The sequence below is a fragment of the Leucopleurus acutus genome (assembly GCF_964270905.1).
Source record: "Leucopleurus acutus genome assembly, chromosome: 4".
NCBI lineage: Eukaryota > Metazoa > Chordata > Mammalia > Artiodactyla > Delphinidae > Leucopleurus > Leucopleurus acutus.
Genome location: NC_139146.1, coordinates 59913300 through 59932491, shown reverse-complemented (window position 1 = coordinate 59932491; position 19192 = coordinate 59913300).

Below are 19192 nucleotides of genomic sequence, written 5' to 3'. Positions count from 1 at the left end.
TTCTTTGTATAAAGGGCCTTTGAAATGAATTCTGTTGCTTTAATATTCCAAGGTGATATGGAATATTTTCAGAGCCTCCCCATCATTCTAAACATACAGTACGACCCTCTCTAGGAGTCAAGAGTTGCCACTTGGCACCTTTATATCCCCAATCAGAAAGGAACTGCAGAGAAGCATAGTACTTCATCATGGAAATATTTGAATTACATTTCCCATAAGGACAAATATTTTATCGACTTAGTAAGATAAAGAACCAGATTTTGTTTTTTAACATACATATACATGTAATTTGTACTGAATCATGAGTATCTTTCACATCAAATCAGATCCTTATTGCTAACAAGGTTGCATACTTTCATTTCATGAATACAATGATAGATATACAGCTAAACCCATCACCAATCTTGTTTCCTCATTATTCGGTACTTTCTATGTATGGAGACAAAGTTTTACAGTATGCTGTGCATTGAAGTGAATTATTGTACATCCTTCTGCATTAGCATATAGTCTTAATTTTAGGTCTTAGTATCAAAATGTAAATGCCTGAGACTTTTCTTGAACCAGTAACTTCTATCTGCCATTTTTATTCTCTTGTACTCATAAAAAAATCCTTGGGTAAAATAGCATTGTCACAAACTAAGAAATAATTATTTTATACCTAACTTCAACAGAGACATATCATTGCCAATTACTTACGCACTTTTAATACAAAGATGCCAAAGTAGCATCTTTGGCAAGAACTTGCAACTTGCATATTCTGGTGGTCATAAATGAGTATTAATATGAATATTAATTGATGAGTCAAATAACATCTTCAAATAATTGTTCCATGGCTTGGTTTACTAAGATTGGTTCTGGCTTGGCCCTGTGATAACATAAGGTCTTTAGGACTCTACATGTTAACAGGGATTAGTTATTCTTAATATGTGAGCCTATTGTAACACTTTTGGCCATTATCTGTGGTCCGTTAGCCCCCATAGCTCACTTTCAGATGCCAATGAATATAGCTCTAGCTCTAAGAATCAATATTCAACTTCTACCATGCATCTGTGACCAGTGCTCTCTTAAGTGCTTCTCCCAATGCTACTCAGTGCAATGTAAGTGCCTTTGCAGCACATACCTGCAGAAATACTTTGGTGACAGAATGCTTTCAACCAGGTTTTCACCTTACTGAAAACACTCAAGGTCTTTTGAATATGAAGAATGAGTCACTTCTCTTTCTCTTTTTTTTTAAAATCAATATCACTTCATTGATAAAATGACAAAGCCATATGAGCTCATTTGTTGTTCTGCTGAAATTAACTTTGTGCTATATTTAGGCAGTTCTCAGATTTCCCAAATATTCTTTATGTGCTCCCACCTATAGGACTTAGCTTTAACTGTGCCCTGTTCCTAACAAGGTTGAATGAGAAGTTTTGTAGTATCTCCCAATTAACTCTTTATTCAAGATATAATTTAGAAATCAGTATTTTAGGGAAATTCTCCTTAACTTCTCTAACTCACATAATTTTTTATGTGAGTTTTACTGACATTTACAAGTCCTTTGAGTAATATAAATAATAGTATGTTGTTCATTTTGGGGTATTTACTACTTGTTTAGAGTTTGTAGATTGGTTTGCATAATTAGTATATGGGTATTGTGAGAAAGAAAACAAAGTTTATATCTTTTATGTATCCCTTTATTTCAGTTATTGTTGGTTTACTTAGTTATTCAGAATTTCATCAGGTTTTTATACTATACTAATAGAGGAAACACATGACTTGTGAGGGTTAATGTTTTGAGAAGTATTCAGCTGCTCTTCTAGCCTCAGATAGAATTTACCTAAGCAATGTTAAAATGGGCCACTGTGGTTTCTTTCTACATTTAGAGAAATGTGCAAATGGTGATTAACACTACTCTCAGTGTTCAGCCCATTTTTGAAGAGTGACTGGACAGAAGCCTTTCCAGAGAGATTTGTTAATTTTAAAGACATGTTAAGCCTTTTAAAAGTGATCTTTTTCCCCTTGTTGACTTGTCTGAAAATTGTTTTTCTTAGAGATATGTAACACACGCACACACACACAAGCACACACACAGGAGTGTGTACTATAGACTGATTATTGCACAGTTTCTCCAACAGTAATGGAAATTCAGGTAGTTTGCACACAAAAATATTTAACAGTATAATATTTGGAGGAAAATAGTGTTTTGTTGTAAATATTTTAATATGTGAGGAACTATGATTTTGTCAGTTTCTGTACTGTAGGATTATAAGGAACTCTTTCTTTTTAATGCTATCTATCAAACTAAAATCAGAAATCAGGACAGGATTCTAGTCTTAAAAGAAATCTCTAGAGTTTGCCTGGTCCATATTCAGTCTATTATTTGGGACATTAGTGCATGCAATGTAAGAAAGTAACAGAAGATATAAAAGAGAGAGTATTGGCCTTCAAATAACTAAGGAGCAATAAGAAAACAAGCAACAAATAAAAGACAAAAAGTCTTTCATGATACACAAAATGTAAAATGAATGAAAGGTTAGAAATTAAGAAAAATTCAGCATAGCATGAAGTTATTTAGAGAAAAAAAAACATTTTACCAGATTTTCAGTAGAAATCATAGAAATATATAATTGTAGATCATATAAGTATCAAAAATTATATGATAAATAAAAGTGAAAATGAGATGTGTGATGGAGAAAGCACAATATCCATAATTTTGTAGCATTTCATGAAAATCTGCAGCTAACATTTACAATTCAGATAGTCTCATGCTCATACACATATACACACAATGCCAAACTTTGCAGAAAAAATTTGGGACCACTACTATTAATTTTGTATTGGCAAATTAGCACAGCAGTAATGACAATTTAAATGAAAGTGTGAAGAAAGCTTCGTAATGTACCAATAAGAAATTTGTTATTTTGCTTTTATATATATACAGTTTTTTTTAATGCATAAGTATATACATCCTAATAATTCCAATTTAATATCCCTAGAGAAAGATGATAAAGCAAAAGTGAACATAAATATATATGTCATAATCAGATTGGTTAAGTGGTTTTCATCTTTTAAGACTTTTTTTTTTAACATCTTTATTGGGGTATAATTGCTTTACAATGGTGTGTTAGTTTCTGCTTTATAACAAAGTGAATCAGTTATACATATACATATGTTCCCATATCTCTTCCCTCTTGTGTCTCCCTCCCTCCCCCCCTCCCTATCCCACCCCTCGAGGCGGTCACAAAGCACCGAGCCGATATCCCTGTGCCATGTGGCTGCTTCCCACTAGCTATCTACCTTACGTTTGGTAGTGTATATATGTCCATGCCACTCTCTCGCTTTGTCACAGCTCACCCTTCCCCCTCCCCATATCCTCAAGTCCGTTCTCCAGTAGGTCTGTGTCTTTATTCCTGTCTTTTTAAGACTTACTTTTTATAGCCGTCTGAGCTTTCTGCTTAGAGGAATATTCTAGTAGATGCTGCTTGAAGGAAGCTGTTCCCTTAATTCACACCAGATGGCACTATGGAACTTTTCCATTTCCTTAAGAGGCCAAGCAGAGATAAAAGAGATGAAGTACAGTGAAAAACTATTGTTGAGTAAATTTGTCTCTCATGTCTGTTTCCTAAGATCAGCTGGCACTATTGTTTAATATATAACACAAGAATATGCTCGTCTAACATGCTCTTCCCTCTGTAACTCTGTATGTACAAATAAATATGTAATAGGACTTTGTTTTAAATATTCCAGAAAGCGTTGAGTTAAACTCATTTCTTGGGAAATAATTTATTATCTTATGCATTTTGTACCCATTTTCTGGTCCTGCTAGAAATCCATCAAGGTATAATCACTAATTATTTCTCAGTGTTCACATTCCTAGTATGGTACTTGCAAAACTCAATTGGCCCGAACTGTACCTCTTATTAATTTTCAAGTTGCATCGATATAGTTCACTTAGTCCTTTTTTCCTGCCTAAAAAGGGTATGCAGACAAATTGAGACTTTTAGTACATTATGACTATTCTATTTCTTAATCTCATATATTTTCATAATTTCTATACCTTTTATTTTTTTCCTTTTTGTACAGTGAAGATGATATGAATATATAGTATTTGGTTTTCAGTCATGTTGGAGAAAGCACTCCAAGTTGTGGTATTTTGTGAATGATGAAACAAGATTCATGTAAAAGGACATTTTCTTCTATTATAATTCCTTGTTTTAAAAAATTTCACAGCTTCTCTTTGGTGCCTTTATCATAAAAAAATGACTCTGGACACAATGGTATAAAAAATCCATTTAGAATGCTATGCCATGCATTTAAATATTAATATTTAATTAGAAACATACCTGTGCTGTGCATAAACCAAATTATATGCAACATTTCCACTTTTCTATAATTCAGTTCTGTCCTTATATTTATATAGAAGTCTATCGACTTTGGGTTTTCAAGAAACTACCAAAATGACCGCATTAAAAAAAAAAATCTTAGCCAAGTTTAAAGCTCAAATATTATTTTTAACATAGATAATTTTCCTATACTTTGTATAGAAATAACGTTATGTATTGCTTTAGACACTGCGATGAATTACATGAAAATATGCTATGCCACTATTTAAAGTAGATATATTAAAACAATTTATTACCACTTATCAAATCCATAATTATAAATTAATAAAGTAATAGAAGATGTCAAATATATATCCATTCACATCTAATAGAACCTAAGCAACACAAAAATATCTTTGACTTATGTGCCTTAAAAAGTTAGAGCTGTAACATCTGTAAACCATAAAGAGACATGATAAGATGGTTCTCCTTTCATTTGACATTCTATAAATAGGGCTCTATAACGAGAGTTTTTTAACATAAAGGGAAAAGGCATATGCTTATGTTTTGGTAGAATTGTCTAAAGGTTACATGAGAAATAAGTTAATGGACTGAAGTTTATAGCTGTGTATATAACTGTCAAATCTTTCTGTAAATTACCTTTCTCCTGCTGGCTGGAATGCAAAAATCCAATAAACTGTTAATAAAAATGGAAAGGTCATATGTAAATATCAAAGATCTTGAAAATGAACCAGAAAAGATGATAGTTTGCAGAAAAATATCATTTTATATTCTGTTTCATTGTATTCTAAGTGTGATTTGGGTTGTATAGTGTGTTTCCAAGAAAAAAAAATGAGTAGAAAAGTTTCTATTAAAAAGAGATTCGTTTCCCATCTGAAAAGAGGAGTTTGAGTACTAATTGGCTGTTGGTTTCTGCAGCTTCAGAATTGCAAACAATTAAATGCTTTGATATTTTCTCTGCTTAAGCAAACTCTTAATAGGGCCTCATGGAATTATTCCAGAAACACTGAGAGAGCACAATCTGTGTAGGGTGTATGTATGTGATGGAAGGTTCATTGCTCAGGACCTAGGAGGCTCCTCTTCTTTCTGCAGCCAGACACCTCACAATCCAACATTTGCTGGCCTGGTCTTGAGCTTGTAAAGAATTCGGGCCTGAAAGAACTGGAGCAACAGAAACTACTCTTCTCTGCCCAACTCCATTTATCCAAAGACAGAATAGTCTTGTAAAGCCGATTTGAAAGTTGTAGCCTCATAAAGGGAATGCATTTAGGCCTGGGGAGAAGCTGAGTTTGAACACATGCTGCTTTTGATGAAGCCATGCATGGTACCTCTTGATCTTCTCTGTCTGTATTTTAAAAGCTGTTCTGGTTTCTGAAAATAATGGTTGGCAGAAGGGCAAAGTGTGGGTTTGGTCCCCTGAATAGGTCCTTGAAAGAGCAATTTCTTTCCCCCTTTCTTTCCCTATTTTATTTTTAGCAGTGCCTAAACTCTAACATTTTTGTATAGGATCAACATAAGAATCAAGTTTCATCAAGACTATGAAGTCACAAGTAGCATTGATTGCTAGTGATGTCTTTTAGCTGAGGGGACGATTAGTCCCGTATGGCAGGCAGATACTCAGTTTTTTTTTAATGTGCTAAATTATTCACCAAAAGCGATGAACGAATAGATGAATTTGTTTAGGCCAATGCTTCACGTTTTCCTTAAATGATGTAAATTATTCAGCAAAAGCAGTGAATGAATGGATGAATTTATTTCACTGGAAACATATAGCGATTAAGATAAGATTTCCAAATAAATTTGTAATGTTCACATTTGATGTAAATAAGTATGCTCCTGTCATTAACTAAAGGCTGGAAAATAGCAGTGAAAGAAACCCAGAAATGATCCAAATACATACTCAAGTGGGATTTTGAATTTCTAGAAAAGTTTCTTCCAGAATACATTATTTACCATATTTAAATAACATTGGCTTAAGGTCGGATTTAAATTAAAAAGCCCTTTCAATTAAACCTGATTCCTGTGATCACTTTTCAATTAGACAATGAAAAACAATTTAGTGGATACTTAGCTTAATTGGTTTGCTTCTACTTTTTGACCTCCAGGCAGGGCTCCACTTATGTATTCCATGCAATATGCTTGTACGATTATCTGCCTCTTTAGAATGCACATTTCCTGTGATTTTGTACAAACTGTCTGATTCAATCACTGTTAAGTACTCTTTACTCCTTTTTCCTTTTCGGAGAGTAGGGTTCAATTCAAGACTTGCTCCTAAATTCTGGGATTGAAAGGAAACAGTATCTTCTTATTAATAGAAAAGAACAAGTCTGAATCAGTAAATGGTGCTGTAGTTTATAGACACAGTTATGCTACAGAATGTTAAATAGAATGTCATTAAAACTCTGAATAGAATGATAGAACAAGTAGTTGTTAAATAATTAGTTAATTAAATACACTAATATCGGCTCCAAACTTGATGAATCAAATATTTTGTAGTGATGGAATGTATTTCTGTTTATGTCTGTGTATCTGAGTGTGTATATTTCTCTAGGGGCCAGGTTCTTTTGACTAAAGTTCATGGCATTTCTTTCAATAAACTTCAGTACATTTTAAGTTTGATAGGTTACCAATTTATACCTAGTTGTATGCAACTTGTTATATGAAAAATATCTCAAATATAGTATAGGCTTAAAAGCAAAATCAGTTTCATATGAATCCTGTTCCTAATTTTCTAAAAGCTGTCATCATGAAAAAAATAGATTTAGTATTACTAAAAAAAAAAGTTTTCTAAGGATCAAATTTTCTCACTATATTTAGGTAGAGGATGACAAATGGCATCTCATGTTGAAAAACATAATTTCCAAAAACCTGATATTTATTAAACTTTACTCTTTAAGGTAATTTTACCTCATTTATATCAACCTCATTCATTCATTCATATGTTTAAGGACTTTTTAACTAAAAGGGAAAGAGACTGTCTTTCTCCTTAAGAAATATACTGTACTGTAGAGGAGATAGCAAGTTCTCCCCTACAGAAGAAACAATAATTATGCAGTGTGACAACTCTACTCTTTAAGACCCATAATCTATTTTTAAAAAAGGTTAAGGTGGGCTTCCCAGGTGGCGTAGTGGTTGAGAGTCCGCCTGCCGATGCAGAGGACACGGGTTCGTGCCCCAGTCCGGGAAGATCCCACATGCCGCGGAGCGGCTAGCCCTGTGAGCCATGGCCGCTGAGCCTGCGCGTCCGGAGCCTGTGCTCCGCAACAGGAGAGACCACAGCAGTGAGAGGCCCTCGTACTGCAAAAATAAATAAATTAATTAATTAAAAAAAATAAATTAAAAGGGTTAAGGCTTAGCATGAAAACTAGGTAGGATTAGCACTTTCTCCCCATTTTATAGATATGTAAACTGAGCCCAGTAGCTCTGTACATAGTTAGTGAGGATTTCGGGAAATAGAGAAGTCATTAACTCTTATGGTCCTCAGTTTTTCCTCCAGTAAAAGGCTTGGGTTAAATTCTGAAGGTTCTTTAAATTAACCCTTTTACCATTTTATTACTTGTTCGAGATCATATAGCTGACGAAACTTAGAAATCAGGACTTCTGTTTCTTAGGACACTGTGCTCATCAGTATCCTCAATTTATCTTCCCAGATGCATCCAATCCCTTCCTAAGACCTAAATTTCTTCCTGTGATTAGATTTATCAAACCACCCATTCTTTGTATCTCATCGACTCAGATTAATTTCCTCCAGCTTTATGATTATTTGGCATGTATATAATATTTAATGTCTCTGTAGCAATTATTTATATGTCATTTTTTATATCTATGTTATGGTTTTATATTTTTAACTGTTCTTTCTTGTTATAGTGATATATCTACATAGTATACTTATGATTCTTTTACTTGTGTGCACTGTACTTTTGTTCATGCATGAGGCTATTTAATGTCAGACTACATTACAACTGAGATTCTTCAGTTTCTAGAATCAAACTAGATCTGGATGTAAATCTTAATGTAGCTCCTTACAAGTGGTATGAGCTTGGGGAGAGTTGCTTAACTTCTACAATAGTTGCTTGATTTTTGTGTTCAAAAAGCTTTTCACATAAAATTAGAATTACCGAAGTGAATATTCATAAAGAATTAACCTTGTTGATTGAGGAATGTCTTTTTTTTGGTGTTGTAATTGTATTTGTTTTCCTCTTGAAATTATGTTTCTAGCACCAATGTTCCAAATAGACTTTTTTTCTCTAGCTCTTCTTCTAATTGCATATCTTCAATGTTTCTTCCTAAAAAAAAGTATAGTTTGAACTCCATGATCTAATATGTTTTGGGGGAAAGATACCATTTTGTAATATGCAAATACTGTCAGTATTTCTAAGAGATTTTAGTTCTATCTCAAACCACTTTCTCGTCTTTCCTTAGCTCACACTAGCACTCCTAGTCATTAGCTGTTTTGATATTGGGAGAATTATCAGCAATTTGGGAAAATATGCATGGTTTGTAGCTGAAAAATAAACTAATGTTGCAAGGCCCGTCCATCTTATTCTTCCTCTTAGATTCCTTTGCAACCCATGTCAATACTTACATCTTCATACTTAGAGAGTTAATTTGTATAATGGAACTGGTGGAATCATTGTTACTGGAACATTTAGGTCAGATGATGATGGAAAATTGATTGCTAGTATTTCTGGAGGTTTGGTTTAGGGTAAATGTGCCTAGATAATCTAAAATGAATTGCTGACAATATAACAGGGGAGAAGGATGTAACTTTAAATTTTTCTTTTTGTTATTGTTTCATCATAGGACAGTAGCATATGAGCTCTTTTGTGTGGAAGTGGAAATATTAGAATCGTAACACCAATAGCAGGAATATACTTTTCCTTTAAATTTAGATAATTGGCATTACATGCTTTGAAAACTAGAGGTGAGACAAAAATAAACCTGTTGATCTTTTTTCTTAAACATATATTCTAGGAACAATAAGAGGAAGAAAAGGTAAAATTGCAGTGATATGCCAAAGTCAAACTACAATCCTACCTACTTACGGTTATGCCGTGTCTGAACTATACTTAACAGCACTCCTGAGGCAGAGTAATTATAACAAGGCAAAGAGATAGGTGGGAAAAATATAATGTCTTTGTGTTTTTCCCCCTAGATTTTAGGGGAATTGTTATTTTAAATTTATATATGTATCCTCTTTTACATTCTAGAAGCAGAATCTTCTAACACCAGAAATTACCTTGGATCTCCTTTTAAAGATGAAGTCTATGCATAGCTAGATAGTCGTAGTGATGAGAATAATATCAGTGTTTTCTCTATTGTCTATTCTGTCTTATACCAGCCACTAAAGATATTGATTTACCTCTTGTTCTTTTGGCTCAGCTGCACACTAGAATTTCTAGTCATGGAGCCCACAGGTGGGAATCCATTAAGAAATTCTCCCCTCACTTTCATGGCATCAAGTTGGTGGAAGATAGACCACTCCTATTGTTATTACTTGCGTGGACAAGGGCCTTGGAATGGCAAAGAAAAGTAGATATTCTCAATAGCTAACAGAAAATAAACTACCCTTTCTGTGTTTCACTGAATTCAATAGGATGAGTAAAAACATTTATCTAATTTTTTCACTGTTACTGAGAACTTACCATGCACTTATATTGACCTAGATAAATTGGAAGATGCAAGCTAGAACTTTGGTTACTTGTGCTTACTTGCTCACATGTATGAGGCTTGAGGTGAGCACTTGGGAGTAAAAGAAGGTTGATGTCAACAGAAAAATTAACCAGTCGATCTAAGAAAGAAATGGAAAATTGTATTCACACCAAATTGAGGATTATAAAAATGGAACAGCCTCTCAGAAAGCTCTAAGAACTGTTCTACCAGTTAGAGGTCAAAGCACAGTTACATAAGTTTTTGAGACAGAGAGCTGTACATTAAATGACCTATTATTGACGGTTTATACAATCTAGTGGGTAGTAGGTCATGGTCATTGTGGCCCCTTACAAGATTAAGAAGGAACTTTACCTTTTAAGGAGTTGTCTTGGTGGTGGTAGGGAAATGTTGCTTTTTATTGTTAAGCAGGTATTTCTTCAGATGGGGGAGGTTTGGTGGATGCATAATGAAGATACACAATGCATAGTATACAGGAGAGAGGAGGCCAAATGGCAGAGAAAAAAAATTTTATGTTTAATTTTTCTGGTCTTGCCATAAAATATGAATTTTATTTCACAATGTGAAGTAGCACTTAGAAGTGACAGAGCAAAACAGTAATTATTATACTATAGTATGCAGCTTTTGGTAACTTCCAATTCATCCAGTACCCTAGAAGCATGGACCTACATAGCAACAGGAAAGACTACCTTAAGAGCATCCTTGGAGGACTCTAGGTGAAGAACAATGAGATTCTAATACTCTCCTGTTCGCTAATATGTCCCCAGAGGAGCCTTCCAGACTATTATTATGGCACTTATAATACAGTATTCTATCAAGCTATGTATTTCCTTGTTTCTCCTAATTGACAACCTAATTAGGTCAGATATTGTTTCTTCTAATTAGGTCAGATATTGTGGTATTAATTTTTGCATTATGTTTAATCTTTAATACAGAGAATGTAGTCAAAATGTTCATTACAAATGAAGAATACTACCATTTTAACTCTGATATTTTCTATCTAATGAATGTTTTAACTACCTGTTTATGAAAACAAATATTTTAATAAGAATTATATCAACATAGTTGAATTTTCTTTCAGAAATAATTTTTGAAGCACTCAAACATATGTTAATGTTTATCAATTTTCTATGCAATGCAGTTACACTTTTCAACCTTGCCCTTATTAAAAAAATATATGGGAACAATGGCTTTAATTGAACATTCAGAAAAAAAACCTAATATTGTTATTGTCTATTTGATTATTTACTAATTATACTCCTTGGTCATTCTTAGGTTTCCTTTTGGGATATAACTCTGTGCCATTTTTTCCCAGTCCAAATTTGTCAAGAATATTTTAGTACATTTTCAATGATAGCAACTATTACCATTGAAAAAAATCAATGTCCACTGACATTTTAACAAAGATCCATTTCATTTGGGAACAGACTAAATTATCCATTAAAATAGAATAAAGTTATTTTTCTGGTACTTCCATTTAAAGTTGTCTTAATAATGTGATATAACATTTACATTAATGAAAATATTTCCCATCTCTTTTTCAGACTATGGTACTGCCATGCATCCAGCCACATAAACAAGAAAAATAGGCATCATGCTTTTTCTGCTTTCTTCTAACTCAAACTCTCATACCTAATCCATCACTCAGTCTCTCAGAGTTTACCTCAAATATATTGTAAGTGATCCCACCCTTTATAACTATCTATACTTTTGCCACGTAAGCACCCATAATGTTTTGGCTAAATTACTATAATAGCCCACTTTTTGGTCTCCCTCCTCTCATCCATTCCACTTTACATTGAACTCAAAGTCATTTTCCTGACCCCAAAATTCAAACTGATTATCCTACAATGTAAAATACTTCAAAGGTTCTGAGATGTCACTTGGTATCTATCATATCTGAACTGCCATACATTGTGGAATATGAAGAAAAAGGCCTAAATAAAATACACTGCTGAGCTTTCATGTAAGAACACTGTTAAGGATAAATCTCACTATTTTCCATAAGGTATTTTTCTATGACTCAAGAGTTAATTTTGGGGCTTCCCTCGTGGCACAGTGGTTGAGAGTCCGCCTGTCGATGCAGGGGACACGGGTTCGTGCCCTGGTCCAGGAAGAGTTAATTTTGTTTTCAGCTTCAGTGTCAATAATAGTTGTGCATATATATTTGTGTATTGGTTGTCCTAACTAAACTTTGAGTTCAGGCATGACAATTATCATTGTTAATGTAAGAATGAAACATAAATAGCACTTAATACATGCCTGTTGTCAGGCATTTCTTCTGTCAGCTACACCAATGCCAAAAAAATTTTTTAATTCTTATAGATTCTTTCTCTCTGACTACTGACATCTTCTTTCTATGCCTTTTGTTATTGCCTTAATATTCCCTTAATATTCTTTTAATATCTTTAAAAACTGTAGTTATATCACTTCTCATTCTTAACATTAGTATCTTTTCTTCATGGTCACTGTGGCTATAGGCTTATCACACTGATATAACTCCAAAAAGAACCAGTTTTTGTTGTATTGATATTTTTTCTATTGGTTTTCTATTTTCTATATCACTGATATTAATTGAAATTTACGTTGATTTAATTATAGATTCCCACGCAATTCTAACAAATAATATAGTGATCCCATGTATAGTTTGTTCATTTTCCCCCAGTGATGATAGTTGCTTGTTGTGGTTGAAATTCTCCACTACCTGTGGAGAACCAAGAATATTTCTCCCCTAGGTACTTGCTGTGGTAGCATCACCTACTATGGGTGCTCCCCAGCAACCCTTTAGTCTCTGGCAGTAAAAGGTGTGTATCAGGCTTATGAGGACAAAGAGGCTTACAGGACCAGGATGTTTTTCACAAGATCCCTGCCTGCCTCTGGGTGATGGAGAACACTTCACAGGTTGGGCAACTTGTTATGAGGGAATAACTATTGGGGCCTATAGCTATAGCACTGTTTGTGGTCAGGGGAAGAATGAGTCTACCTGAGTGGCCTTCTGTTGATAGTTTGAGAGTTGGGAAACATTGGATCAGGATTCCTTTCTTCTGTTGGGTGGGGAAACTTAAGATTCCTTAGCGTTGTGTTATTTTTCCGGTCATGTGGTCCTAAACCAGTATTCCTTCTTCTTTTTACCCTTCAGAGTTCTACTTTGGATGCCTGTTTTATTATTTCCAAGGTGTATAATTTTACTTAGTAGAGAGGAGCGGTGAGAAATGTACCTATGCCATCTATCTGGACTGGAAGTTTCTGTTTGTTGATTTTTGTCCTGAACCTTATTATTTTCTTTCTTCTGTTTTCCTTAGGAATAATCTGACTGCCTTCTTTAGCTTCTTAAGAAGGAAGCTTAGGTCATTAATTTGAGAGCTTTCACATAAAATCCTAAGTTAAACATAAACTCAGTTAAAGTTGTGAAATTTAAAATTCAAAATTCACTTCTGGAAAGTGAATTTCGAAAGTTTACATGATACTTAAGAAATATAGGCAGCTATTCTTTTGAATTCATAGTCATATTTAAAGAAAAGAACCCCCCAAATTGTGTTCTCATTATAGGAGCCAGAATAATCCTTTTAAGGCATGGGTTAGATCACATCATCCCTCTGCTCAAATTACTGCAGTGGTATCTCACTCAGTGTAAAACTTAAATCCCATACAATGGCCTAAAATTCTTTTAAAAATATGCACATTTCCTCACTCTTTTGTCTGAGCTCATCTAAATCATTTTCCTTTCACAAGGTCTGCTCTGATAAAACTAATATTCTTGATATTCCTCAAATACACCAAAAGCATACATCTGCTTTTGATGCAAAACTGCAAAGAAGATCTTTGCATTTCAGATATCTATACTTGGAAGGCTTTTCCTCCAGATTACTGCATGGCTCTCATCTTTGTCTCCTTCAGGCTTCTGTGCAAATCTTTTATTTTTATCAATTTGGCTTTCCTTAATGACTCTATTTAAAATAGTAATTCCAACCTAGTAATATTTATATCTCTTATATGCTTTATTTTTTCTTCAGACAACTTATCAAAATTAAAAATATTATCTATATTACTTATCTGATGATTGTTTCTTCATAATAGAATGTAAGCTCATTTAAGGCAGGGTGTGTTTTTTTTCTCTCTGCATCATTGCTCTCTCTTCCACATCAGGAATAGTGATATATATCCAATACATGTGTGGCTTTTTGACAAAAGAAAGGAAGAAAAGAAGACAGGAAACAATAAATTAAGAAAGGAAAAAGACAGGAAATGGGGAGAAGAGGAAAAAAATAGAAAGAAGAAAGAAATGATCGAAGGAAGGAAGAAATAAGGAAGGAAAAAATGAGGGATAAACATTGGGATCACAAGTATGGTGATAGAAAAATAAATACGATTTGAAGCTTACTATCCTTGGGTCTAAATTTTCCAACATGTTGATATGTTGCTTGTAAATATATTTAAAACTTTCACAGGCTTCTAGTCTTTCCTTTCAACTAGAAGAGAAATATGGGGTCAAGTGAGCACTGCTCTTGTTGCTATTTGATTGAGTTCTCTGGAAACAAACTCTGAAATGAAAACTTTCACACAGATGGTTTGCTGAGGAGAGACACAGGAGATACACTTGTAAGAAATTGAGGAAGGAAACATTGATCAATGCACTTGCAACTGAAACCTCAGCCAATTCCAAAACAATGTTCTGGAGCAGTGATATTCCTTCCAAGTCCATAGGGCTGATACTATGAATTCCCTATCCAAATATTAACTCTGGGAGAGGAAATAACCCTGGACTAGGTAGCTCCCTGAGGATAAGGGCAACTCTGAGTGACTAAGTTATAATTTACCAGCAGCTGATAGCTCCTCTGTCTAGGAGATAGATGTTTCAACCCTTCCAAGGATCGTTGGGCAGAGTAACACAATACCCCTTCTATCGTGGTTTTTTTTCCCAGCTTTATTGGGATATAATTGACACATAAAATTGTTTAAGGTTTACAGTGTGATTATTTCATGCACATATACATTGCAAACTGATTACCAGAATAAGTTCAGTTAAACATCCTTCAACTAGCAAAATTAATGTTTTGTTGTTGTGTTGTTGGTGGTAAGAACCTTCAATATTTACTCTTGTAGCAGCTTTCAAGAATGCAGTACAGTATTGTTAACTATAGCCACATGCTCTACATTAGATTCCCAGAATTCACTCATCTTAAGCTGGAAGTCTGTGCTCTTTGATTGGGTTCTTTCCACCTCCCTGCTCCCCACCGCAACAACCGCTGGTAACCACCATTCTACTCTATTTCCTTTCTTTATTTTTCAGCTAGTTCATTGTTAGTGTATGGAAACACAACTCATTTTTGCATGTTGATTTTGTATCTTGAAACTTCACTGAATTTGTTGATTAGTTCTAACATTATTTGGTGGGTTCTTTAGGATTTTCTGTGCACAAGATCATATCATCTGTAAACAGAGACAGTTTTACTTCCTCCTTTCTAATTTGTAACCTTTTATTTCTTCTTGCCTGATTACTCTGGCCAGGACTTCCAACACTATGTTGAACAGGAGTGGTGAGAATAGGTACACTTGCTTTCGTCCTGATCTTAGAGGAAAAGCTTTCAATCTTTCACTGTTGAGTATAACGTTAGCTGTGCATTTGTCATATAAGGTCTTTATTATGTTATGGTATATTTCTTTCATACCCAATTATTTGAGAGTTTTTACCATATATGAATGTCAAATTTTGTCAAAACCCTTTTGTGTCTATTAAGAGGTTTATATAATGTTTATCTTTCAGTCTCTTACTGTGGTATATCACATTAACTGATTTGCGTATCTTGAACAACTTCTACATCCCAAGGATAAATCCCACCTGATCATGCTGATAATCCTTTTAAGGATCTCAGTTTGCTAGTATTGTTGATTTCAGTCTGCTAGTATTTTCTTGAAAATTTTTGCATCTGTATTTATCATGTATGTCGGCCAGTAGCTTTCTTTTCTTATAATGTCATCTGGCTTTGGTACTAGGGTCATAATAACCTCATAAAAGAGTTTGGTTGTGTTTTCTCCTCTTCAAATTTTTAAATAACTTAAGAAGAATTGACTCTAATTCTTCTATAAATGTTTGATAGAATGAGTTTCTTTTTTGGAGATCTTTCTCTTTTAGTTGATATATGTGTTTATCACTATAAAGTTCCCCCCTAGAACTGCTATTACAGCATCACGTAAGTTTTGGTATGTTGTGCTTCCATTTTTTGGTTTGTTTGTTTCACGATTTTTAAAAATTTCCCTTTTGATTTCTTCTTTGACACAGTGGTTGTTTGGGAGCATATTGTTAAATTGCATATATTTGTGAATTTTCTGATTTTCCTACTGTTATTGATTCTAGTTTCATACCATGTTGGAAAAAAAAAATACTTGGCATGATTTCAGGCTCCTTGAATTTATTTTAATATTTTTATTTTAATTTTTTTATACAGCAGGTTCTTATACATATTAGTGTGTATATGTCAATCCAAATCTCCCAGTTCATCCAACCCCCCCACCCCCCACTTTCCCCCTTTGGTGTCCATACGTTTGTTCTCTATATCTGTGTCTCTGTTTCTGCCTTGCAAACCGGTTCATCTGTACCTTTTTTCTAGATTCCACATGTATGTGTTAATATACGATATTTCTTTTTCTCTTTCTGACTTACTTCACTCTGTATGACAGTCTCTAGATCCATCCACATCTCTAAAAAAGACCCAGTTTCATTCCTTTTTATGGCTGAGTAATATTCCATTGTATATATGTACCACATCTTCATCCATTCATCTGTCGATGGGCATTTAGGTTGCTTTCATGACCTGGCTATTGTAAATAGTGCTGCAATGAACATTGGGGTACATGTGTCTTTTTCAATTACGGTTTCCTCTGGGTATATGCCCAGTAGTGGGATTGCTGGGTCATATGGTAATTCTATTTTTAGTTTTTTAAGGAACATCCATACTCTTCTGCATAGTGGTTGTATCAATTCACATTCCCAGCAACAATTCAAGAGGGTTCCCTTTCATCCACGCCATCTCCAGCATTTGTTGTTTATAGATTTTCTGATGATGCCCATTCTAACCGGTGTGAAGTGATACCTCATTGTAGTTTTGATTTGCATTTCTCTAATAATTAATGATGTTGAACAGCTTTTCAGGTGCCTCTTGGCCATCTGTATGTCTTCTTTGGAGAGATGTCTATTTAGGTCTTCTGCCCATTGTTTGATTGGGTTGTTTGTTTTTTTTAATATTGAGCTCTATGAGCTGTTTATATATTTTGGAGATTAATCCTTTGTCCATTGATTTGTTTGCAAATATTATCTCCCATTTTGAGGGTTGTCTTTCTGTTTTGTTTATAGTTTCCTTTGCTGTGCAAAAGCTTTTAAGTTTCATTAGGTCCCATTTGTATATTTTTGTTTTTATTTCCATACTCTAGGAAGTGGGTCAAAAAGAATATTGCTGTGATTTATGTCAAAGAGTGTTCTTCCTACATTTTACTCTAAGAGTTTTACAGTGTTTGGTCTTACATTTAGGTATTTAATCCATTTTGAGTTTATTTTTGTGTATGGTGTTAGGGAGTGTTCTAATTTCATTCTTTTACATGTAGCTGTCCAGTTTCCCCAGCACCACTTATTGAAGAGACTGTCTTTTCTCCATTGTATATTCTTGCCTCCTTTATCAAAGATAAGGTGACCATATGTGCATGGGTTTATCTCTGGGCTTTCTATCCTGTTCCATTGACCTATATTTCTGTTTTTCTGCCAGTATCATATTGTCTTCATTATTGTAGCTTTGTAGTATAATCTGAAGTCAGGAAGTCTGATTCCTCCAGCTCTGTTTTTTTTTCCTCAAGACTAGTTTGGCTATTCAGGGTGTTTTGTGTCTCCATACAAATTTTAAGATTTTTTGTTCTAGTTCTGTAAAAAATGCCACTGGTAATTTGATAGGGATTGCATTGAATCTGTAGATTGCTTAGGGTAGTATAGTCATTTTCACAATGTTAATTCTTCCAAGCCAAGAACAGTGGTGTATATATATATATATATTTCCATCTGTTTGAATCGTCTTTGATTTCTTCACTGCCTTATAGTTTTCTGCATACAGGTCTTTTACCTCCTTAGGTAGGTTTATTCCTAGGTATTTTATTCTTTTTGCTGCAGTGGTGAATGGGATTGTTTCCTTAATTTCTCTTTCTGATCTTTCGTTGTTAGTATACATGAATGCAAGAGATTTCTGTGCATTAGTTTTGTATCCTGCAACTTTCCCAAATTCATTGATTAGCTCCGGTAGTTTTCTGGTGACATCTTTAGGATTTCTATCTATAGTATCATGTCATCTGCAAACAGTGACTGTCTTCCTTCTTTTTCTTCAATTTGTATTCCTTTTATTTCTTTTTCTTCTCTGATTGCCATGGCTAGGACTTCCAAAACTCTTTCGAATAATAGTGGCAAGAGTGGACATCCTTGTCTTGTTCCTGATCACAGAAGAAATACTTTCAGTTTTCACCATTGAGAATGATGTTTGCTGTTGGTTTGTCATATATGGCCTTTATTATGTTGAGGTAGGTTCCCTCTATGCCCACTTTCTGGAGAGTTTTTATCATAAATGGGTTTTGAATTTTGTCAGAAGCGTTTTCTGCATCTATTGAGATGATCATATGGTTTTTATTCTTCAGTTTGTTAATATGGTGTGTCACATTGATTGATATGTGTATATTGAAGAAACATTGCATCCCTGGGATAAATCCCACCTGATCATGGTGTATGATCCTTTTAATGTGTTGTTGGATTCTGTTTGCTAGTATTCTGTTGAGGATTTCTGCGTCTATATTCATCAGTGATATTGGTCTGTAATTTTCTTTTTTTGTAGTATCTCTGTCTGGTTTTGGTTTCAGGGTGATGGTGGTGTCGCAGAGGGGTTTGGGAGTGTTTCTTCTTTTTCAATTTTTTGGAAGAGTTTAAGAAGGATGGGTGTTATCTCTTCTATAAATGTTTGATAGAATTCACCTGTGAAGCCATCTGGTCCTGTACTTTTGTTTGTTGGAAGATTTTTAATCACAGTTTCAATTTCATTACTTGTGATTGCTCTGTTCATATTTTCCATTTCTTCCTAGTTGTCTTAGAAGGTTATACCTTTCTAAAAATTCATCTATTTCTTCCAGGTTGTCCATTTTATTGGCACAGAGTTGTTTGTAGTAGTCTC